This window comes from Ammospiza nelsoni, chromosome 1, assembly GCF_027579445.1.
Source record: "Ammospiza nelsoni isolate bAmmNel1 chromosome 1, bAmmNel1.pri, whole genome shotgun sequence".
NCBI lineage: Eukaryota > Metazoa > Chordata > Aves > Passeriformes > Passerellidae > Ammospiza > Ammospiza nelsoni.
Genome location: NC_080633.1, coordinates 15,626,596 through 15,647,562, shown reverse-complemented (window position 1 = coordinate 15,647,562; position 20,967 = coordinate 15,626,596). Strand labels below are relative to the sequence as shown.

Here is a 20,967-nt window from a genome sequence, read left to right as displayed (position 1 = left end):
CTGACAGCATACTACTATCAGCCTTTTCAAGGTGCACTTATTATACTTTCTAAATTTGGGCACATTAGTTCCCCTTCACCTCCAGCCTTCTAAAATTTCTCCACTCTTCCATGATTTGTTAAAACTCAAAATGAATAATTCATACAGCTTCTAAGCTTTTTTTCTTTTTTAGTATCTGTAGGTGTCAGTGCAGCAGATTTAAAAACATTTAACATTAATAGTTGCTGGTACAGTGATAATACATTCTTCCCATCACTAATGATGGAGGTGGTGAGATGTAAAAGCATCATCCCGCCTCTTTCTGAATACAGAACAAAATATTTATTGAATATTTATGCCTTTCTCTGCACAGCAGAAATTTATCATCCTTGCCCAGTATTGGACTTCTATCACTACTAAGCTTCTGTATCCTTCAAGAACATCCTCTATATTTAAAGAACTCTATTGTACTCTACTGCCCACAGATTTTTATTAATAACTTTACCTCCTTAATCTCCTGTCTCCAGCCCATACAGTGCTTGCCATCATCAGCTCCCCATTCTTTAAAACTGGATTGCTTCACTCCCTTCCTTACCTTGTTTCAACCAAACAAATCATGTTTCCTAAGAGAAGAATTGTTCTGGGAGTAACTAAATGAACAAGTAGGTGTCAAGCAAGTCACATTTTTATGCTCAAGTACTCCTTGTTTTTAAGTCTGCTCTTCTTTTAAAGATTAAAGCTGGAGGTATGTGCATGGAGAACTTGTTCCTGGCTCCCAACCTGCAAAATTAGATCACAGCTCCTAACACACCTGCTCTATTTATTCTACATGCCTCGGAAAGAAAAACCTGTACAGAAGACAACAGAATGGCTTTTATTTGTTTGAAAACTGTCAGATAGATGTAAAGAATTATTTTCGAAGCTTCAAAAAATTGATTAGTGGCCAAGTGATTTATCAGCATAAGCTCCCCATACCTGCAACAGGCTGAATTCTCATAATTTTTCTTTACTGAATACAGAATGACTTTAAGAAACTGCTCATCTTTCTAGGATCTGAATTACATTGATAAAAAGTCTCCAATATATTTTTTCAAATAAAAAACACTGGCACAATACTACTCTACTTGTCTTCTGAATGGTGAGAACTGTTCAAGCAGGCATCAGAACATTTAATACACAAAACCACAGAAAAGTCTGTAAAGTTTTGCTGTGACATTTCATTTTTCAGAGGTTCTCTAGTGAACATTCATTAAACATATTTTAACATACAAATTATTTCAGTCAGCTATAGTGTTCTTTACACAGCTGTGATTTGGTTTTTTAATCTATCATTTTGCTTTATCTCAAAAATTTGCACTAAATAGCAAAATATACAAGCCTAGACACAGAACATGGTATCTTTTAAGATTTAGATAAGGGTTTTAATATGGAAAAAACATTACCAAATGTATTTCTGTAAAAACAAAAATCAACGCTTCCCTTGCAGCAAAGCAGAAAACCCTGCATATTATTTCTACCACATTCACTTCTGCTCTTCAAAGTCATTCACCTTTCACTAGTAGTGAAATAATGTAAGATCTGAGTTTGTAGTTTTGAGATGTGCACTGGGTGAATGCCAACAATCTGCATCGTCCTCTGTACCAAACACTGATTCATCCAGCTCAACTACTTCTTTTTAGGGCACTGGAAGGGAGGAGGGGAGATTAAAAATAATGGTGATAAGTGCCAAAGACATTTTGCACTTTTCTTCTAAGCTATTTCTGATCTGTGTTAATTCACTTGCTGCATGCAGGCCTCATGGCCCATACCATGTAAATGTCAATGATCATGCCACAAGTCAGAACTTGAATTAACCTTAAAAATGAAACACAAAATTGCAGTGACAAAGAGTTCCCCTCAAACCCACAGTCCTGTGATGAATCTAAAAACATAAGTATTTCCATTGATGACAGTTACCTTCAAAGATAAATAAGCAAATATTTTTTCAGGATTTCTGGCTATATATGTATTTAATTTGCAAGCATTTTTAAAACTGTTGACTGCAATAGCTGTAGCACATACAGTATCCAAGTAGCATGAAAATTCCAAGACTGAAAGCCAAATTCATTTTATACAGATGTAAGAATTGAGCTTATGTTTCTGAAATGTAAAGTTTTGGATGGAAATTTTAGAAGAAGCCTCCAATAAGTAAAAAATTTAGACAATATATATACATTTACCAGATGACAAAATATAAAATGACTTCAAACATGAGAGCAGATGACAAGAACAGGACTCTTTCTCTACAGAAGAAACACATAATAAGGATATAGTGTATTCTGTTTCCTAACATCTTTCAAATTGCTAAATACCTAGTAAGGTTCTCTGTTTTCCTGACTGTTAATCTAAAACCATAAAATTAAAAAGACTTAAAAATACAGAATCAGTCCCTGAGTTGGAAGGGACCAACAATGAGCATGAAGTCCAACTCCTGGCCCTGCACAGCACCACCCCCAAGAGTCACACCCTGTGCCTGAGAGCATTGTACAAACACTTCTTGAATTCCATTGGGCTTGGTGTTGTGACCACTGCCCTGGGGAGCCTGCCCCAAGGACTAACCACCCCCTGGGTGAAGAACCTTTTCTGGATTCCAACCTAAACCTCCCCTGACACAACCTCAGGCCATTCCCTCATGTCCTGCCACTGATCACCAGAGCAGAGATCAGTGCCTGTCCCTCCTCTGCCCCTCACCAGACTGCAGTGAGGTCTCCCCTCAGTGTCCTCTTGCCCAGGCTGAACAGACCAAGTGATCTTAGCTGCTCCTCACACGGCTTCCCCTCAAGGCCCTGCTCCATCTTTGTGGCTCTCCTTTTTATGCTTTCTAACAGTTTTGTATCTTTCTTATATTGTGGCACCCAGAACTGCCCCCAGCACTCGAGGTGAGGCTGTCCCAGCGCAGAGCAGAGCAGGACAATCCCTCCCTTGCCCTGCTGGCCATGCTGTGCCTGATGCCCCCCAGGACAGGGTTGGCCCTCCTGGCCCCAGGGCACTGCTGGCTCAGGTTCAGCTTGCCATGGACCCGGCCCCCAGGTCCCTTTCTGTGGCTCTGCTCTCCATCCTCTCATTGCCCAGTCTCTACATCCAGGGTTGCCCCATCCCAGGAACAGAATTCAGCACTTTACCTGTTGAGGTTCATGTGGTTACCCAGACCTCTAATCTGCTGAGATCTCTCTGCAGCACCTCTGGCACAGCATGGCCAGCTGGGCAAGGGAGGGGACAGTCCCTCTCCACTCTGCACTGGCCTAGCCTGCCCTTGAGGCCTCTGTGCAGTTTTGGGCACCACAATGTAAGAAAGACAAAGCTGTTAGAAAGCACAAAAAGGATCCTTCACCAAAATGTGAAGGGCCTTGATGGGAAGCCGTGTGAAGAGTGGCTGAGGTCGCTTGGTCTGGAGGAGACTGAAGGGAGACCTCACTGCATTCTACAGTTTCCTCACGAAGATAAGAGGAGGGACTGGCACTGATCTCTCTGGTGACCAGCGACAGGACCTTAGGGAATGGCCTGAAGCTGTGTCATGGAAGGTTTAGGCTCAATATTAGTTAAGGTTCTTCACCCAGAGGGTGATTGGGCACCAGCACAGGCTCCCCAGGAAAATGTTCACAGCACCGAGCCTGACAGAGGTGAAGAAGTGTTTGGACAATGCTCTCAGGCACAGGGTGTGACTCCTGGGGCTGCCCTGTGAAGGCCCAGGAGCAGGAGTTTGATGAATTTGATGATCCTTGTGGGACCCTCCCAACTCAGGATATTCTGAGATTCTTTCTATGCACCAATGGGAAACAACATAATTCATCAACATTTTAGCAGTACTTAAGACTCTGTCATATAGAGTTCAAGTCAAAAAAAGCCATGGAGATAAATGTGCCCTTAAAAATCCAGTCCAGAGGAGCTCTGTGACTGAACAGCTTGTGAACACTGAAAGTGAGAAACCACTGCATTTGAAAACAAAGCACCCTCAGTTCTACCAAACGTGCTGTTACACCGGATGTGTGTCAAATTTGTTTACATGTTACTTTTTATAGCCAGTTCCAAACTGAGGCACTTAATCTATCCTAAGATAAGTAAAATGAATTAATTACTATCAAATCCTAGACACATTTATGCATTTTGTCACAACAGTAATTTACATGTCCTCCCTAAGAGAGAACAACTCTGAATATAAAAATACATTTGTCTGCATTGTCTGAAAGCTTAAAAGCTCCCCTAATTCAAATAATTCCTTATTTCTACAGCAGCTTGTTAAAACCAGAGCTTCTTTCTCTGCACTAAATACACTTAAGGTTAGGTCCAATTCTTCCCTGCACCACAACTATATGCATCACCTTGCCTCTAGTACATTACAGACATGGAAGTCCACAAGAGTTTTATGTTAAATCACTAGATCAACATGGACACACACAGAGGATAAACAGAACCACCTTACATCCTGTACATGACTTCTACACAAAAAGCAAGAGGCAATTCACATAGACTCTGAAACCACAAATTTTTCATGGAAGAAAATTCATTACCACTCAGGGTACTTTCCACCATGAAGGTGAAATTCATAATAGAGAGTCTGGTTGGTTACATTCTAAGTATTTTACAAAACTAATTCAAAGCAGGTTACCTTTAATTACAAAACAGTGAGTCAGTGAGTAATTCTTCTCTGCCTTCATCTAAGCAGAAGCAAAATTAAACAGGTAAAGTGAATGGCAAGATGAACTATACATTCTGTTAGATGGAAAACAGGCCTCAGGAGGGTTTGCCTCTCAACTAAATCTAAATTCATCAGTATGTTCATAATTTATAGTCACAAGTGAGCTGCTTTGGAAAAAAAAAAAAAAAGCTTTAACCAAAGTATTACCCTGCTGCACAGAAGCCTATCATGTTTGCAATATGCTGCACACATACCCAAGTGGATATGCAAAGGTAAACCCACTTCATACAAAGTGTTCTAACAAATCCCAAGTATCTGAAGATGACAAGCAGGCCACAATAAAATGACTATGTAACGGGAAATTACAAGCAGCATCCTTTTCTGACCAGTTATACTCTCCTAGTGCTTCATGGTTTTTTTCACATAACTACTCCATAAATACTTTATGCCAGGACTGGATTTCTCCGTGTAGAATAATACCCCATAAGAACATCGGGTTCAACAACAAAAACAGACAGATCTGACAGCCATGCTCCCAGTTACATGATGGAATATGCAAATAAGAACTGGGCAGCATACTGACTGCATTCCAATTGTAACTTAGGCATCAAATTTAAGACTTCTTTAAAAGATTAAATACATTTTCATTAAAATATATTCTTCCTAACTTTCACTAGCACAGCAGCACAGTCAACAACACACATGCAAACTATTTTAATTTCTATTTATATAGTAACACACAGACATTGGCATGCATGAGAATTAAATAAGGGCTCAAACTGATACAATTTATTACCTACAAAGCATCTTCTTCCAGGTATGATCACATAATCCCATTGAGCTCACAGTTACACATTCACAAGACTTCAGTCAGTCAGTTACTGGGAACACTTCTGAGTATCCGTGCTGCAAGTACAATAATACAGCTAAACAGAATTACCTGCAGCCTGAGAATTTCACAAAGCAGCTAATTAAGTTAGTAAGACTAGGATTATGACAGAAAAGTTACCTATAACACAATAATAAGATAATGAGATTGCTCTTAACTGAAGTATCAAAATTCAGGCTACTTCTTGAACTAACAGAGCACAGAACCTCCAACTGCTTTCTCTGACATTGTCAGTAAAAAAAAAAAAACAAAAAACAAAAAACCAACACAACATTCACTAGTGTCAATGTATCAGCACATTACAACTCCTCACACCCTAAAAAAACCCTGCCATCACAACCTTTCATCTTTCTTGGCACGGTGAGAAAACAGCATAAAGGTCATGGAAAACAAACTTCACTCACATTCTTACAGGTGTCTCCTCCACATTAAAGCTGAAGAGCAGCACAGAAAACCTTTTGGTGCCTGTGCAGAACAGAACACTTCAGTTCCCACACCTCTGAAGTCAACATTTTTCAGTAGTATACAGTCACTTCTATTTAAAAACAAAATAATACCTTGGGTTTACTGTTTATATACTAAAATTGAAAATCAGAAGAAACACAGGATAACTGAACTATGTAAGAAAGACAGAACTGAGTAAGATTCTGGGGTTTTTTCTTTTTTTTTTTTTTTAATATGCTGCTACTGCAAAGAATTCAAAAGAAAAGATTCCTGAAGGCTCAACTAAGTAGTTCTACATTCAAACAAGCTTAAAAAGATTTGCCAATTATATGGCCAAAAGTAAGAAGCTACAGTCAAAATCTTTTTTATATCATAACCTATTTTCCAAATGTATTAAGAAAAAATAATCTTCAATGTGAACTCACAGTCATTCAACCAAGATTCAGCAAATTCTTAACCCACACACTTGATTTGTGATGTATTTTGGCTGCTAATTCTGACTCTGAAAGAGTGATGTGCTACCTTAATATTATTTTTTAAAAGATTTCTCTTGGGATTGCAGAGCAAAGCAATGAGCATGTAGCCTATCTTCCACAGGAAGGAGAGATTTTTATCCTCAAAAACAGGAGGTTCGCCCACATGATCACCTGGGACAAACTTGGCCAGTGCAAGCAGGCTAGAAGGTTATAGGAGCCTGGGAATGTTTAACATCAAGAAAGTAATTACAGCCCAGCAAGATCAGAAGGAATTACACAGGAAATGTGAACAGTAACCCTTTCCTGCCAAAAAAAATCATGAAAAAGTGAGCTCTCAGCTGCCAGACTATAAGGCTGCACAAGCCAATTGCAAAATGCAGGACTGGAAAAAACACTATATATTACCAGACTATAAATTCCCAATGATGTGATAAAGCTACACCTACATGAAAAGAACAAAACCCCTGGTCTTTCTTCTTGCCATGTATATGCAGTATAATTAAAGCCCAGAAGAAACATGAAAAAGTTGCAAACAACACACAAGAAGGTCAGTTGTCTCTTCTGGAATTTTCTTTTAAATTTACGCTGACCAAACAGTGTTCCCTCTAAAAGATGGTCAAATATCTTGTCCTTATTTAGTCAAGAAAATATGTAGGGCATTATTCAAGCAAGAATGCTAACTCTCTCAGTTACCTGTTCCATAAAATTAATCTCCAAAATTCTGAAATAAACCCCATAATTCAGCAGAATGGGCTCAAAATACTTCATGCATTTGCTGGTGAAACAATCTCTATTCTCTAGGGACACTGAGTGACCTGATTGTAGTTCAGGCAAGTTAGAAAGCCTTCAAGTGTGATATTGGAAAGTGAACAGTGATCACACACCTGTCCTTCACACAGAACTGGGATCCATTTTAGTGAGAGATTTTTTCCTAAGCTACTCAATAAGGAAAACAACATTCCTTAGAATCTACCAAGACCTAATGCTGTACATGACCCCAGTCAGATAAGAGATGAGCAATAAAGCAACCAAGCACTACTGTTTTTATTAATTTATTGATTAAAATTACCATAAACATATCCTCATTAAACAAAAATATGCTCCTCTAAAATGAGTCCTAGTGTTTTACCTGCTCTACTGAAAAATGAGGTTAAAAGATACTTTTACAATAAAAAAAAGAATCAGTGAATTACCTTATTTAAGCAACAGACTTTTTCAGCTGTTCTTAAAATTACAAATCAGAACAGCATCATGACACATTGCAGTGCCAAAACCAGTATATCACTTTAGCTTCTTCCCTTCCAACCTTGTGACACAGGTGTTCCCCTCTACCTTCCTTTACTACCAAAGCCTTTCTTTTCTCATCTCTTCTGCTGGATTATGTTTTGTTTCCTTTTCCTTGCCTTCACATCTAAGGTGGGTGGGACTTTGCCATCACTAAAGCCACATGCACAACCAATTCCTGCACAGCTGAAGTCTACTCAGCTACCTGCTCAGTGGAATCTCTAAATAAATAAAATCAAAGGGCAAAAAAAAGAAGAAAATACAAAAGCAGCATATGAGAATTTCAACTACAGGTATGCAAATAGGGCAGAGACAGTGCAGTAAAGAAGCAACAAGGACAAGAAGTAATTGCTGACATTACAGCCTGCACAAGTAATCATAACTCCCATTCTTCAGCAGATAAAACTGAAACATGAAACAATTATATTTTCTATTATTTTACTGAGATGGAAGCTGAAAAGAGACAAGCATTGTGACCTCACTCTGGAGACAAAGGGAAAGTTCCATCTTCTCCTGCACTAAACTTAATCCCACTTCTAAGGGTTGGTGATTTGCAAAAATAACCTGAACTAGCTTTCCCAGTCAATACACGTTCTTCAAAGATTAAAGTCACTGCTCCTAAATTTGTCTGTCTCCACAGCAGATTAAAGATTTAGCAGTACAATATTCATACAAGATGTTAGCCAAAAAAAGCTGCAGCAGTGGATGAGCCACTAGTTTTTCAATAGCTATAAATGCAACATGAATCTATCCACAGCAGATAAACTGTGTTCTGTTTGTTCATCAGTCAGAAAAAAACATTTCAGTACTGCTGCAAGATATTCTATTTTCAAAGGACTTGTACATGTGAAGCAAAAGTACTCCCAGTGACACTGTGTGGTTTTCTTCAGTTCAATGTGTTTAAAACCACAGGCTATTTTGAGCCAGGTGAGCTGACTGCAGTCTGTCAGAAGGCAGGAGCTGCCTACAAGGGCTATTACTGTGCAAAGGCGTTGGTGGCAACAGCCACGGGAAGGGTTCCCTGCACCTCCCAGTGTAGGCAGCACGTCAGAATATGAGCATTCCTCTCATCAGGAATCTGCCACTGACTCATCTGCTGCACCCTGAAGCAGCACTGTGGCTCACAGCACTGGGCACTGCACAGGATTCCTTTGCAAATTGACATTTTCCACCTGGCCACATCTGCTCTTTGTGAAACCTCTGCAGAATCTGTATCTGAAAACTTATAGGAGTTGAACCCAGTGATCCTTGTAAACCCCTTCCAACTCAGGATATTCCACAATTCTAGTGTACCACTGCAAGTAATGATCTTTAATTGGGAGGTTACTAGCACTCATCTTATTTCTAGAAAGAAATGTAATCAACTTTAAAATCCTTAAAGTAAAAAATGTCCTATTGTGGGCCTGTGAAACCACTTTGTAATGAAAAAGTGAATTCCAAAGATGCTATCTTTGAAAATTACTATGCTTCTAAATACAGTTATTTGTAATATGACTAGAAATAGAATAGAAATGTAAAACTTCCTCTTTTGGGGACATCTACAATCAGCCAACCTAACATGAATTAATATTCCCACCCAGTGCCTTCCTTACTGCAAGTATACACATTAAACATTTTGTCCTTCCCAATCCAGAGAAGCTTTCTAAAGATAATTACCAAAAACTGAATTATCAGGTAACTACACCAGTGACACACAAGCCTTGGAGAGAGAGAGGCCAGTAAAGAAAACCTGCAACCATTCTCTGTAAATCTCCTCCATCAGACAAGCATGGCTTTTCTCTCTCAACCATTACTAACATCTATGAATTCTTTAGGTTTATTCATTAATTTTGCAATTGTTAATTAATATCTTGGAAGTGGTCTTTCTAGTGTTTCATGTTTGAAATAATATGAAGAGAATTCAAATAAATAGTTTTCATTATTGAACACTTTAAAACATAATCCCACTTTGACAAAAAAAAAGGCTCCCATGCCCAAGTTAATTACATCTCTCATCACTGAAATCCCTCAGGGTTAAATAAGGCTCAGGATACTAAGCCTGTCCTAGTCCCCTGATGGAATACTTGCAATAGTCTATAGGTACAGACTACTTTACAAATTAATTTTTTGCATTTTGTTTTCTAGGGAAAGATGCTTTACAAATTCTCAGATATTACCATCAATACATTATTCTTTTTCCTTGACTGGCATTTTATGATGATGGTCAAATTAAAACACATTATTCCACAACTATGGGAATAATAGTTGTGGAATAATGGGTTTTAACTAACTGCATAACTAAGATATTATATTTTTGATTTTTTTGCTTTTTCAAAATGAACAGCTTCCTGGAACAGGAAGAGACTTAACCAGAGCAAACCAGTTGTATACTCAGGAGTTTCCATCAATTTTGTTAGCGTTATTATTAATCTAAGGAATTTTTATGCTTCTCAAAAGCTGATCAGCTAAATCTTTCAAAGATATCTATATTTCTGTAAGTGTAGAATAATTTTAAAATTCAAAAAGAAAAGCAAGTTTGGTTCACTTTAATCTTGAACATGAACAAAGCTTTCTTTCAAAACTGAACAGAAATTTCACTTTCCAACAAACAGCAATATTTTATACCACATATTTGAAGATTTTTAGATGCAAAAAACACCTTCAAAAAGGTTTCAAAACTTCTGCAGTGAAGTAGATCAATTAAACCTTAATAACATCCTAGACCAGCTCTCCTCAGAGAGCTACCCAGCTATACCCAGCTATCTTCAAACCATGCTAGTACATTAATGTAGGTTTGAGGCTTGCACGAAATCATTAAAAGAGAAATAAAACAGGTACAACCGTGATCTAGCCTAAACACTCTACAGTTTCATGCTTCTTTTGAAGCAAAACCTTATAATGGAAAAGAAACCTTACAGATACCTAATTACTTAAATCCTCTAGAACACAGTCTTTAAATACAGAATCCAAAACATAACCATTTTTCTAACTTTTATAATGTGGTCACAAAGTCTTTCTGGCACAAAGAAATTTGACAACCAGGTGAAAAATAGCTGTAAGAAATTAACTTCAGGGCAAACATAAATGATGCTAATCAAACACACCAAAACTGTTAGTTTCACCAGCTCACCTTAGGCAGCACTTGCTCTAAACTGGTCAGAGGTGAAAAATCCTGCACTGGACTAGACTGAGTGTCTGAAAAACCCTCCCAGTAGCTGTTGATCAAACCTGGCTTCCTTATCTTTAAGGAAGTCCAGAAGGCTTCGCTCAATCCTCTTGGAGCAGCTCTGACCACAATTATCCCCAGGCCTGTCACTTTCAAGTTACTGAAATTAGCTGTCTAACCAAGAAACTCAACATGCTACAGCCAAAAGGCAAGTTAGTCCTGTGTTCTTTTAGCAGTGCACTGACATTTTTCTTCAACAAAAGACATGGGAAGGTTTGTTCTCAAACCTGAACAGCAGCACACTCTGCCCAGCACTTTGTAGAGGAGAACAGAGCATGTACATTATATACCTTACACATATGATGCTTCTGTCAAGTGACCCCACTATAATAATTGCTTTTTAAAATAAAGTCAGACTTCATATCCTTCCTAAATGCACAATAACATATATTCCTTTTATTTCAAATCTCATCTTCCCAGCAAATTATAAGAGCTACACAAGATTTCAGCTTCAGCACCAGAACAGAAGAACCAAAGCAGGAGTCAACGTGGTTTACTAAAACACTAATACAAGATCAGTGAGTGCCATCTCAAGGAAAAGTACATTTACAGATCTTACCCTCTAGATCACTGTGTAAATAAAACTTTTTCCTCACAGAAAAAAAAAAATTCCTCCAGAAATTATCAAGTACATCATTCTACACATACAACAACAGAGAATTGGCAATTTTCAAATACAGCAACATGCAATCAAAATTATGTAAATATGACATAAATTACATCATGTTTATGTTTCTATAAACTATACTGTGGCAATATATACTCTTGCAGTGCAAGTAGGTGGTGAATGAAAAACAAAGATGTGAGAAAGAAAGACAAACAAGCAATCAGGCTGCTAACTAACAAATTACACCAGGTATTTTCAGAAATGGCCTTTAATAAGGTAAGATTTAAAGAAAGAAGCCATCACTGACTTTCAGAGCATTATGTTAATCTACAGAAGTGAAAAGAAATAATCCAAAGCAAGAAATTTCTCCAGGATCCCACATACATCTGAGACGCACCTGATTATGTAAAGAATGGCAACATGCAGCGGTGGCTTTTAAATGCGTATTTTTCAAGCAGTGACAATACAGAATAGCAAAGTTTACTTTTCAGATGTTCCAACTCTAAATAATGTTTAAAAGTTGACTGTTACTTTAGACTTATCATCCCTGGCAGAGTACCTCTCAGTTACTAAAGCTTTTCTGCCTTGACAGGGGAATTCCATTTCTAGGATTCACGCAGAGAAAATGTTTCAGTATAAATCGTGGCTATTCTAAGCCAGGAAAATGTCCCACGGATTGCTAAGTTACCATGCTTCAGGCAAGTTCCCTGTAATTAAGGTATCAATTATAATTTCACAGGCATGTTTTATTTTATAAATAAACTCTGTTTCCATAATTTGAGCTGTGGGAAAGAATGTCTGCGTCAGTGCATCAACCCTTGCAGCACAGCAAGTTTTGAACTGCATGCCAGCTCCAAATGCTATAATATGGATTCTAGCATGGAAAAAATAGGAGGAAGATTTCCCTCTCACCCCCAAATTCCCACAAGCCTTCTGAATTTTCTTATTCCTGTCATGGCACCTCCGTGACATCTGCTCTTTGCTGCTCTAGAGCCAAATACAACAAATTTAACTCAATCTGCTGCTAAACACACCAAAAGTAAAAACTGCAGCCTGCACTAAACAGAGAGAAAAGGGCATTTAAGTGGGAATGAGAAAAAGCCTGCTCTGCAGTCTTTTCCTGTTGAACACTGCTCCTGATGCTTTTATCACAGAGTTTTATATTTGAGTTTGATAGAGACTGAAAGCAAACTGTTTCTAGGACTTGAACCATGCCAAGAGAAAAGACTGGCAAAGCGACAAGCATGCTCATTTAATTAAGATACCCCCACTGCTATTTTTATGACTTTTTACATACTTGCTGGGAATTGGCAGGCTGACACAGAAGGCCAGCGTTAGCTCATTTCATCCTCCCAAAATATTCCATCACTAGGTACAGAACAAACTTGTGTACTGACTCCAATTAAATTACTGCAGGAACACCAACTTCATGTATGAGCCCAGGCAACAGAAAAATCAAAGCTGAACAGAGCAGTGTCTCATGAGTAACAAGTCACACAAACAACTGGCCTACATAAATTCTTTCCAATTTCATGAGGAGCCTGACATTAATCCCCAAAACCTCTTCTCCAATATCTACATCTACAAGAGAAACAAAGTAAATCAGTGCACTCTACAAAAGGAAATTAACTTCAGGACAAATTACCTGGTGGGTGTCTCACCTAGATATAACCCAACACAGAGAAAGAGAACAAATAAGTGAGATGCTGTAACTCTTTCTCCCATAAACAAACTAGGGATAGACTTAATTCCTTCACTCACACCACCAAAACATGGTTTTTAGATGAGCATTATTAAAAATCATGATAGAAAAAATAATTTTGCAAGTGACAAAAAGATGAGGGATTATATTCTTTAAGGAGAAAAGGTAACCTGAGCCTGTGTAAATATTCTTGCACTCTAACTCATTCAATTTCATTGGAATTTTTCTAAATTAAAATTATCCCTACACTGCAGAGCTCATTCTTACCAGTTTATTAAGAAATAGATCCTTTCTCAAGTTTCCTTTCTCACTTTGTCACCCGAATTTCACAGAATGTCCCCTTTTTCTTATAGCATGAACCAAAAAAAAACCAAAAGCTTTTGAGTTATCTCTCAAACCATTCATCTTCCTGTGTGTACTTGTGTTATACTTGTCCATATTCCATGCCTTTCAAAGGCTAAACAGTCTCTTTTTTTTTTCCAATTTATCTTTATAAAAGCTAATTTCCATCCCCACAAATTATATTTTTAAACTCTTCCCTGATTCCCTTCTTCTCTACATCCTTTTTAGAGGCATCCAGCACCACATCCACTGTGTTGGCATGCTGTATGACAGTAAGATACTGATTTTTACCACAGCATTTTATACTCCATCACATTTTCTTTAGTTTGATTGCAAGTATGAACACAGGTACGAGAAGTAAAGAGAAGAAACAAGATTTTTAACACACAGTCCCCTACTTTGAGTATGTGGCATTACTAGCATGCCAAGACGTCATTTGGAGCCAGGCAGTCTTTGCTTTTTTGTCCTTCAGCATAATTTATTCTTTGTATCTCACCCACTACAGACTGCAAATCTCTGTCATTTGCCTATCAGGGTACCCTCCCAGAAAGAAAATTACTGGTTTACAGGAGAACACAAACACACACTAAGCAAAGGTAACTGCCCAGGACTGTTTGCTTTTAGGTCTTCAATGAGGAACCAAATATGCTTTGGCATAAAAACAAGTCAATTTTTCAAAGGGTAGGTCTGCTGCATTTTTTACTAAAACTGTAATAAAAAAGAAATCATACTATGGAGGACAAGAATATTCTGCATCCTACTTACTCTACCAGAACTATGGAAAATATATAACATCTCTGAATTAACTTGCTAAACACCATAAAATCTAATAGATACTATACTGGCCCTTACAAGGTGCAATCCAGCCAAAACTACAAAAAGTTTCTAAAACACAGTGCATTACATTTATAATTTGAAGATTTAAAATCACAACAGCCTATCACTATTTTTCTCTGGAAGCTAAAAAAAACAAGACAATCTATAAGACTTTTTTCTCAATGATGAACAATATTGTAAAGTTTGCTTAATATTGCTGTTTGGGGAAAAACATAATAGAGCGATTGACCTGACTCTCTGTTCTTAAACACTCCGCTAAAAGAACAAACTGTTTGTGAAAATAACAAAAACCAGCTGAAGGCATTTGGGTGGTCTCCATTTGAGTCCTGTAATATAGAACAGTTCCTTTTTTCTAAATCCAATACTGATTTGTTTTCCTGCTTCAGTAAAGCCTCAGAATCTGCTGATGACAAAAGCAACACAACCCACTGAACATCCATATTAATTTACTGGCAGGCTGCTAACTTCTAAGTGCTTGATCATCACACACAGAGTACTACACTTACAGACACAACAGGACTATGCAGGTTTCTATAGACTGATCCTTTTTCATTCCCTAACAGTATTTTGAGGGGTTGTATAGTTTTATCTTTAGGACACTGCACATGATTAGCAGAGACTAACGTTGGGTAGTTCAGCTGTACTGCCCTGCTTCCCAAAAACATGGATCTACCTTATTGCTCCACCAGCAGTTCTGTTTTGATGGAGCTGAAGAAGAGCAAAAACTGTCAGAACTTCATGTCTTGGTGTATGTAGCACTGTTTGAAAGGACAGCCTGATATAAATGTGAGATCACACACCCTCACGATCAGCAGACTGCAGTCTCCCTTAGGGGGCCAACCAGTCATGGCCAAAAAAATCCACCAAAATTAAGTTCTGTGTCATTCAGCAGAAGACTGAAGTGTGCTCAAAACTATAAAAATCAGTAACATTTTTTGTAAAATCCCTATTTTGTACAGTTCATCCCAAATAACCACAAACATACATATAAGAGAAGTGGCAAAGAAGCACAGGTGTAACAGTAATGACATCAGCCTAAGCTGTAATTTGTCACCGTACACCATTTTCACAGTGTTGGCCCAAAAGAAGAGACACAGTCCCTTGCAATTGTCCTTCACAGCTGAATAGTGCACCTTTGAGGGGTTTTTTGATTTGGTTTCTGCTTTGGGGTCATGTAAAACCATTAAATAATTCCTACAGACATTTCAGCATTCAGCTACTAGCAACAAAGGGCTTCATGAAAAAGACTGAGTATGGGAACACAGCTCTGACTGCTCCGCCACTCACACTTGAACAGCAAAAATATTCCCTGGAACTGTAACTTACAACCAAGCTAATATCCCAAACCAATTTCAGTGATAGATCCTAGTAAGTTTCCCAGAAGTTGTTTCCTTCCCCCCAACAAATTATCCAAGCTGCTTTCCATCTCTTTAGCACCTGCAAATACCCAAGTGAGCCACAAGAACTCTCCTGTCTCCCCAGTGACTTGCTGTGACTGAGGCTCTTCAGCAGGGCTGAGACAGCCCAGCTCTGAAGCTCACCACATGACCTCTTCTTGGCATTAACCATGACACTTTTTCTAAACCAACAATCCTGGGTTTACACTTTCTAAAAAACAATAAACTGCTAAGCCACAGAATGAAACATGATGCATACACAGAAATTAACATCCTATAGCAGCCTCTAGAAGTAAAAGTCACACTTCAAAAAAAAAGCATGTTTATGATTCAATACTCCATAATTTTATCCTTCATGATTCCATGAAAAAAAACCCTCATTTTTCTGCAAAAATAAAAGTTTAACCACAAATGAAGTGACCACAATGTACTACAATTCTGAAAGATGGACTGAGCTATTGATTACATTCTTTCCTTTCCATCTGTGCAACAATTCAAGGTGAACTAACAGCTAAGTACTAAACTTCTCCTGGCATTAGGACACCAGCCAGCTTCCCTTTAAACAAGACTTTCAGTATTGCATAGCCTTCAAAAAGATGCAAGAAAAAAACCAAAGAGAAAAAGGACAGCGCACAGTTTAGGTGAGGATAACATTCTTTCCTAAAATGGTAAAAGACTGAAGTGACAAAGCAAAGAGAGTCTTTCCTTAATTGATGCCCTTTCACATCCTTGTTCAATACACAGTACAGTTCTACCACAGTGAGGTTTATGGTGTTTTGATTATGTTCTTGATATTAACTGGAAGAGTTATCAGACTACAATGTATTGCTACACAAACCACACTAACTTTCCTACAACATTCAATTACACTAGAAATACCCATGAAATCAGGCCTTTAAAAAAGTAATGCTTGAATACTACTGACACTAGGTTTAATGAGCCAATTAGGGACAAACTAATACCAGAAAATACAGTACTATAGTACAATAAGTCAAAGACACAATTAGCAAATATCACACTTCATGATATTTGAATAGAATGGTTTTGACCCAGTTGTTCTGTGGTTTCATGAGGTGACAAGACCAACAGTCATAGAGCAAATACAATACAAAGACAACAGCATCTCAAAATGCCATTTTAAACGGGTAGCAAGAATCTCTTTATTGCATCAGCACAAGAAAAAAATGAAATTTAAAAAACAACCCACAATTTTTTATTTTTAAAATTAAAAAAAAACATTAAAAAAAATAAAAATCTCTGTCATATAATTTAATGGTGGTTACATTGTGAAGAAGTCTGTAATTCATTTAACTTTGACAAAAACATGCAAATATACTCCATGAGAAAGAGCTCAATTATTACTCAATCAGCACTGTTCCTCTTATTTGCCAATGTTAGTCTTGTAAAAATATGTGGTCATGTTTTAAATTTGTTTTTAAAAAATCTTTTTAAGTAAAACATGTTCTGGATCTCTGTAAGTGAATTAAAACACCAACATAAAGTACTTAGCAAATAAGGTCCATGTCTTGTCTTCATTGCAAATAAGGATAAGCATCAAAACATACTTTCCTGCTGCTGAACCACTAATATCTTTTATGGAAATTATAAAAACAATCAGTTTCACTGGAGTACAAGCCCAATGGAGTACACCCTCAATGGACTTAAAAAATTTCAAATGGGCAAATAAACAGCAACTCAGACACAGAGGCAAAAACTGTCTTTGTGTTCAGATGGACACAGAATCAAAACCTAAAACACTCTGTAAAGATATTACTGTAATCTTTCAACATACCCACCTTATTTGTCCTGCTGCTGCTATGACCAATGAAAAGTTTCATCCATCTTAATTCCTATTTCAAGGAAATAAACAAACAAAAACAGAAAGTTCCAATATCTCAGGAAATATATTAGCAAAGGACAGAAAATCTATAATAGAAGAGATAAACATTTTAGGAAGCAGTGAATAAACAAGAATCCTAATAAAACATGTTTACCACAATACAACAGCATCTCCTCTGAGGTACACCATACACTAACAGGACTTTAGACTAGAGATTATAATAATAATATCTGAATAAATATTGCTAAAATTACCAATGAAAGTTCATACATCTCTGATTTTTCCATCCACTTTTAAAACTCTGAAGTCTCTTTAATTACAACTGCAGCAATATTTCCAGTCAGCTTCCAATCCAAGTTCTACACTCAACACTTGGCTATTTCACTTTGACCTGACACCATCTACCTCCTTAGGTGCAAATAAATACATAAAACCATCACCAGTTTCATATAGACATTTAAAACATGAAATCACTTCTATAAATGTTTTACCTGTGCACATAAAAATGCTTGAAACAGTCCAAGTCACTGATGAAGAACACTCCTCCCACCTAGCACAACATAATCCTTGAACCTGTACATCAAAAACATATGTGTGACAATCACTACACATTTCTAAGGCTTCAGTGAGAAAGTCAGAAATATCTCATATATGCTCTCCCCATCACTGCTAGTTCTGATATTCTCACTCACAAATAAGATGCAGGAAACATAAGAAACTAGTATTTTCTTCATTAAATGCTTTGAAAAACATTTCAATTATGACTTCAGCTATCCCAATCTATTTCTTTAACAGCCTGCTCAAAAGCTAAAAGCATTTGCATAGTGCTGGTTTTCTTCTGATCCTCCAGTTATCATTACCCAAGAATATCTTTAGAATTAAATGCTAAGAACATTAGATCATTACAAAAAAATACTTTAAATATATGACTTGCCATACACTTTATTTCTCCCTTTTCCTTTCTGTCTTTTGACGCTCTAAGACAGAAAAATTCCAATTCTTCTAGCTACTGAAGCAGAAAAAAAATGCACTCATCCCTGATGTATTTTGCTTTACATAAAAGTAACTTTGAAAAATATTAAGTTAAACTATTACTAAAAATAACTAGCTACAATCAAGTTATTGAAGAAACAAAAAAACAAAAGAACAACAGCTCAGTATTTTGATTGCTGAATAGTTTTGTGTGGAAAAAAACCTGCAATAAACTACTGTGATCCAAGGGAACTGTGCATTTACCCTATGTTATCCTCCTCTTTCCTCTTTATTAAGGAATAATAACATGAAAGACCACTTTTAATGGCATATTACAGGTTCAAATAAATTAGTATGAGAAAACTCAAGATTATAATTAGCTTAACTATACAGCATTTAAGAGCTAGGCTGTTGACTGAGACTTTAATATACATTAAAAAGTTACAACAACAGTTATATTGAAGAAGAAAAGAAGTGAGCACAAGACATACCACACCAATTTTAATTTAGGTACAGAACTAGACAAATCTTTTAACAGAGTATGACTTTTGGGCAAAACAAATTGAAACAAGCCAATCTTTCATATTGTTTTAAAGCTGCAACTCTACAGACATTTGCAGAGTCTTTTGAAAACTTTTATGTGGCTTTAAAATGCTTCCCTCCTTGTATTATCTCTGCTAGACACATCTGATCACTCGGAACCTAGGATTTGTTCCTGATGTCATTATTAAAAGTTCCAATGGATTCATAAGCCGACAGGCCTCAGTAAGTCGCACACAAACACTACACCCATTTACTGCATCCATTTCTGCAGCCACAGGACAAAACGCCTTTGGCCGTCAGTCCCTTCAAACCGTGAGGAGCCCAAGAGGGCTGCGCATCGTATTTGTACTTTTATGGAAGCAGCAGTACGGTTATGAAACATCGCTCAGGCTTGGAGTCAAGAGCGGGGCGCACAGCTCTGACTCACGCTGCCAGGACAGCACGGGAGCCAAAGGCTGCCCCTGAGCCTGAGGCACCCACTGCCACCCCTCACAGAGGTCTCGCTCTATGGCCATCACTGAAAAAGCGTGAGCTGTACAAGCAACCATCGTGTCCTGTAGGAACCGGTCATACGCGGCCTTTCTGCAGGTCTTTATTACAACATCAGCACCGGCAGTCACGCCCTCTCGCATATTCCGCACCCGCGGGGCTGATACCCCGGGCCGGGGCTCTGGCACCCCCCGGGCCGGGGCTCTGGCACCCCCCGGGCCGGGGCTCGGGTGGCCGCGCTGGCTCAGGGCTCGCACGGCGCCCCCGGCCGAGCCCCGCGGGCCCCGCACGGCCGCTCCTGGGCTCCGGCGGCGGGAGCCGGGCAGGCCCCGCACACACCTCGGCGGCTCTGGCGACGCTGCCGAGCCCTCCGCGCCGCCCGGCGGTTCGGCCGAGCCGCGAGACCAGCCGTGCCGTACCGGGGCGAGCCAAGAGCCCGCAGGCGCGGAGCTCCGGCGAGGAACCCCTCGGGCTCACCGAGTGAGGGCCGGAGGATGCGCCCGCCCTGCCGGGAGCCGCCACCCCTCCGCCTCTTGCTTCCCGGCCCCGCGCCGCCAGCCGGCTCCGCAGGCGGGCAGGGAGCGGGACAGCCGCGCCCCGGCGCCGCCCGCCCCCAGCCCGGGCCGCGGCCCCACCGCCGCGGGGGGACGGAACTTACGAACACCCGCCGTGCCCGGTCCCGCCTCCGCGGCGCGGGGCGGCGGCGTCACCCCGCGGGAAGGCGCAGGGGCGGGGCCGCCGGCGGGCGGGCGCTGTCGGACCGAATGGGGCCGCGGGGCCGGGGCTGGGGCTGGTTCTGCGCCCGGGCTTCGGCGGCGCTGCCCCGGGGATGCGGCGCTGCGGCCTCAGGCAGCGCTGTGCTGAGTGAGGCCTTCCCTCACCGTCCCAGGCAGCCACTGGCTGGGGGGAAACTGCGCTCCAGCCGGTCCCCGACAGTGATGGTTGTCAGGCAGTGGGATAGGGGGGTTTTGGGGGACAAGGCAGGAATCTCTAAAAAATATAGGAATTGTGCTGGAAAATAAGCATAAGAGACTTGAAAGCACTGGGTCAGAGGGAGCGCAGATGTCTGAACATCAGCTGACCTGAAGGGCAGAGGTGTCCAGGCCTGTATCAGCAATAGTGTGGCCAGCAGGATGAGGACAGTGATTGTGCCTCTGTACTTGGCAGCAGTGAGGCCGTGTCTCAGGCGCCGGGCTTGGGTTTGGGGCCCTTAATTTAAAGCAAGCATTGAGGTACTGGAGCCTGTCCAGGGAAAGGCAGCGAAGCTGGTGAAGCATCTGAAGGAC

The 20,967-nt window shown here is 39.5% G+C and overlaps 1 protein-coding gene across 5 annotated transcripts in view; it reads right to left on the bottom strand.

The window, feature by feature from the left end:
- ZNF438 (zinc finger protein 438) overlaps positions 1–20,358 on the bottom strand; it is a 52,639-nt gene extending 32,281 nt beyond the window's left edge. For 3 of the 5 annotated variants that reach the window (XM_059482536.1, XM_059482551.1, XM_059482561.1), the window contains exons 1-3: positions 20,159–20,358; positions 18,169–18,250; positions 17,634–17,687 (exon numbers count right to left, since the gene is read on the bottom strand). The gene's annotated coding sequence lies outside the window, so the exon portion shown is untranslated. Of the gene's footprint in view, positions 1–17,633; positions 17,764–18,168; positions 18,251–20,020; positions 20,082–20,158 lie in introns of those variants that run through there. The other 2 variants (XM_059482570.1, XM_059482542.1) reach the window with 2 other exon arrangements.
- Between the last annotated feature and the right edge of the window lie 609 nt (positions 20,359–20,967).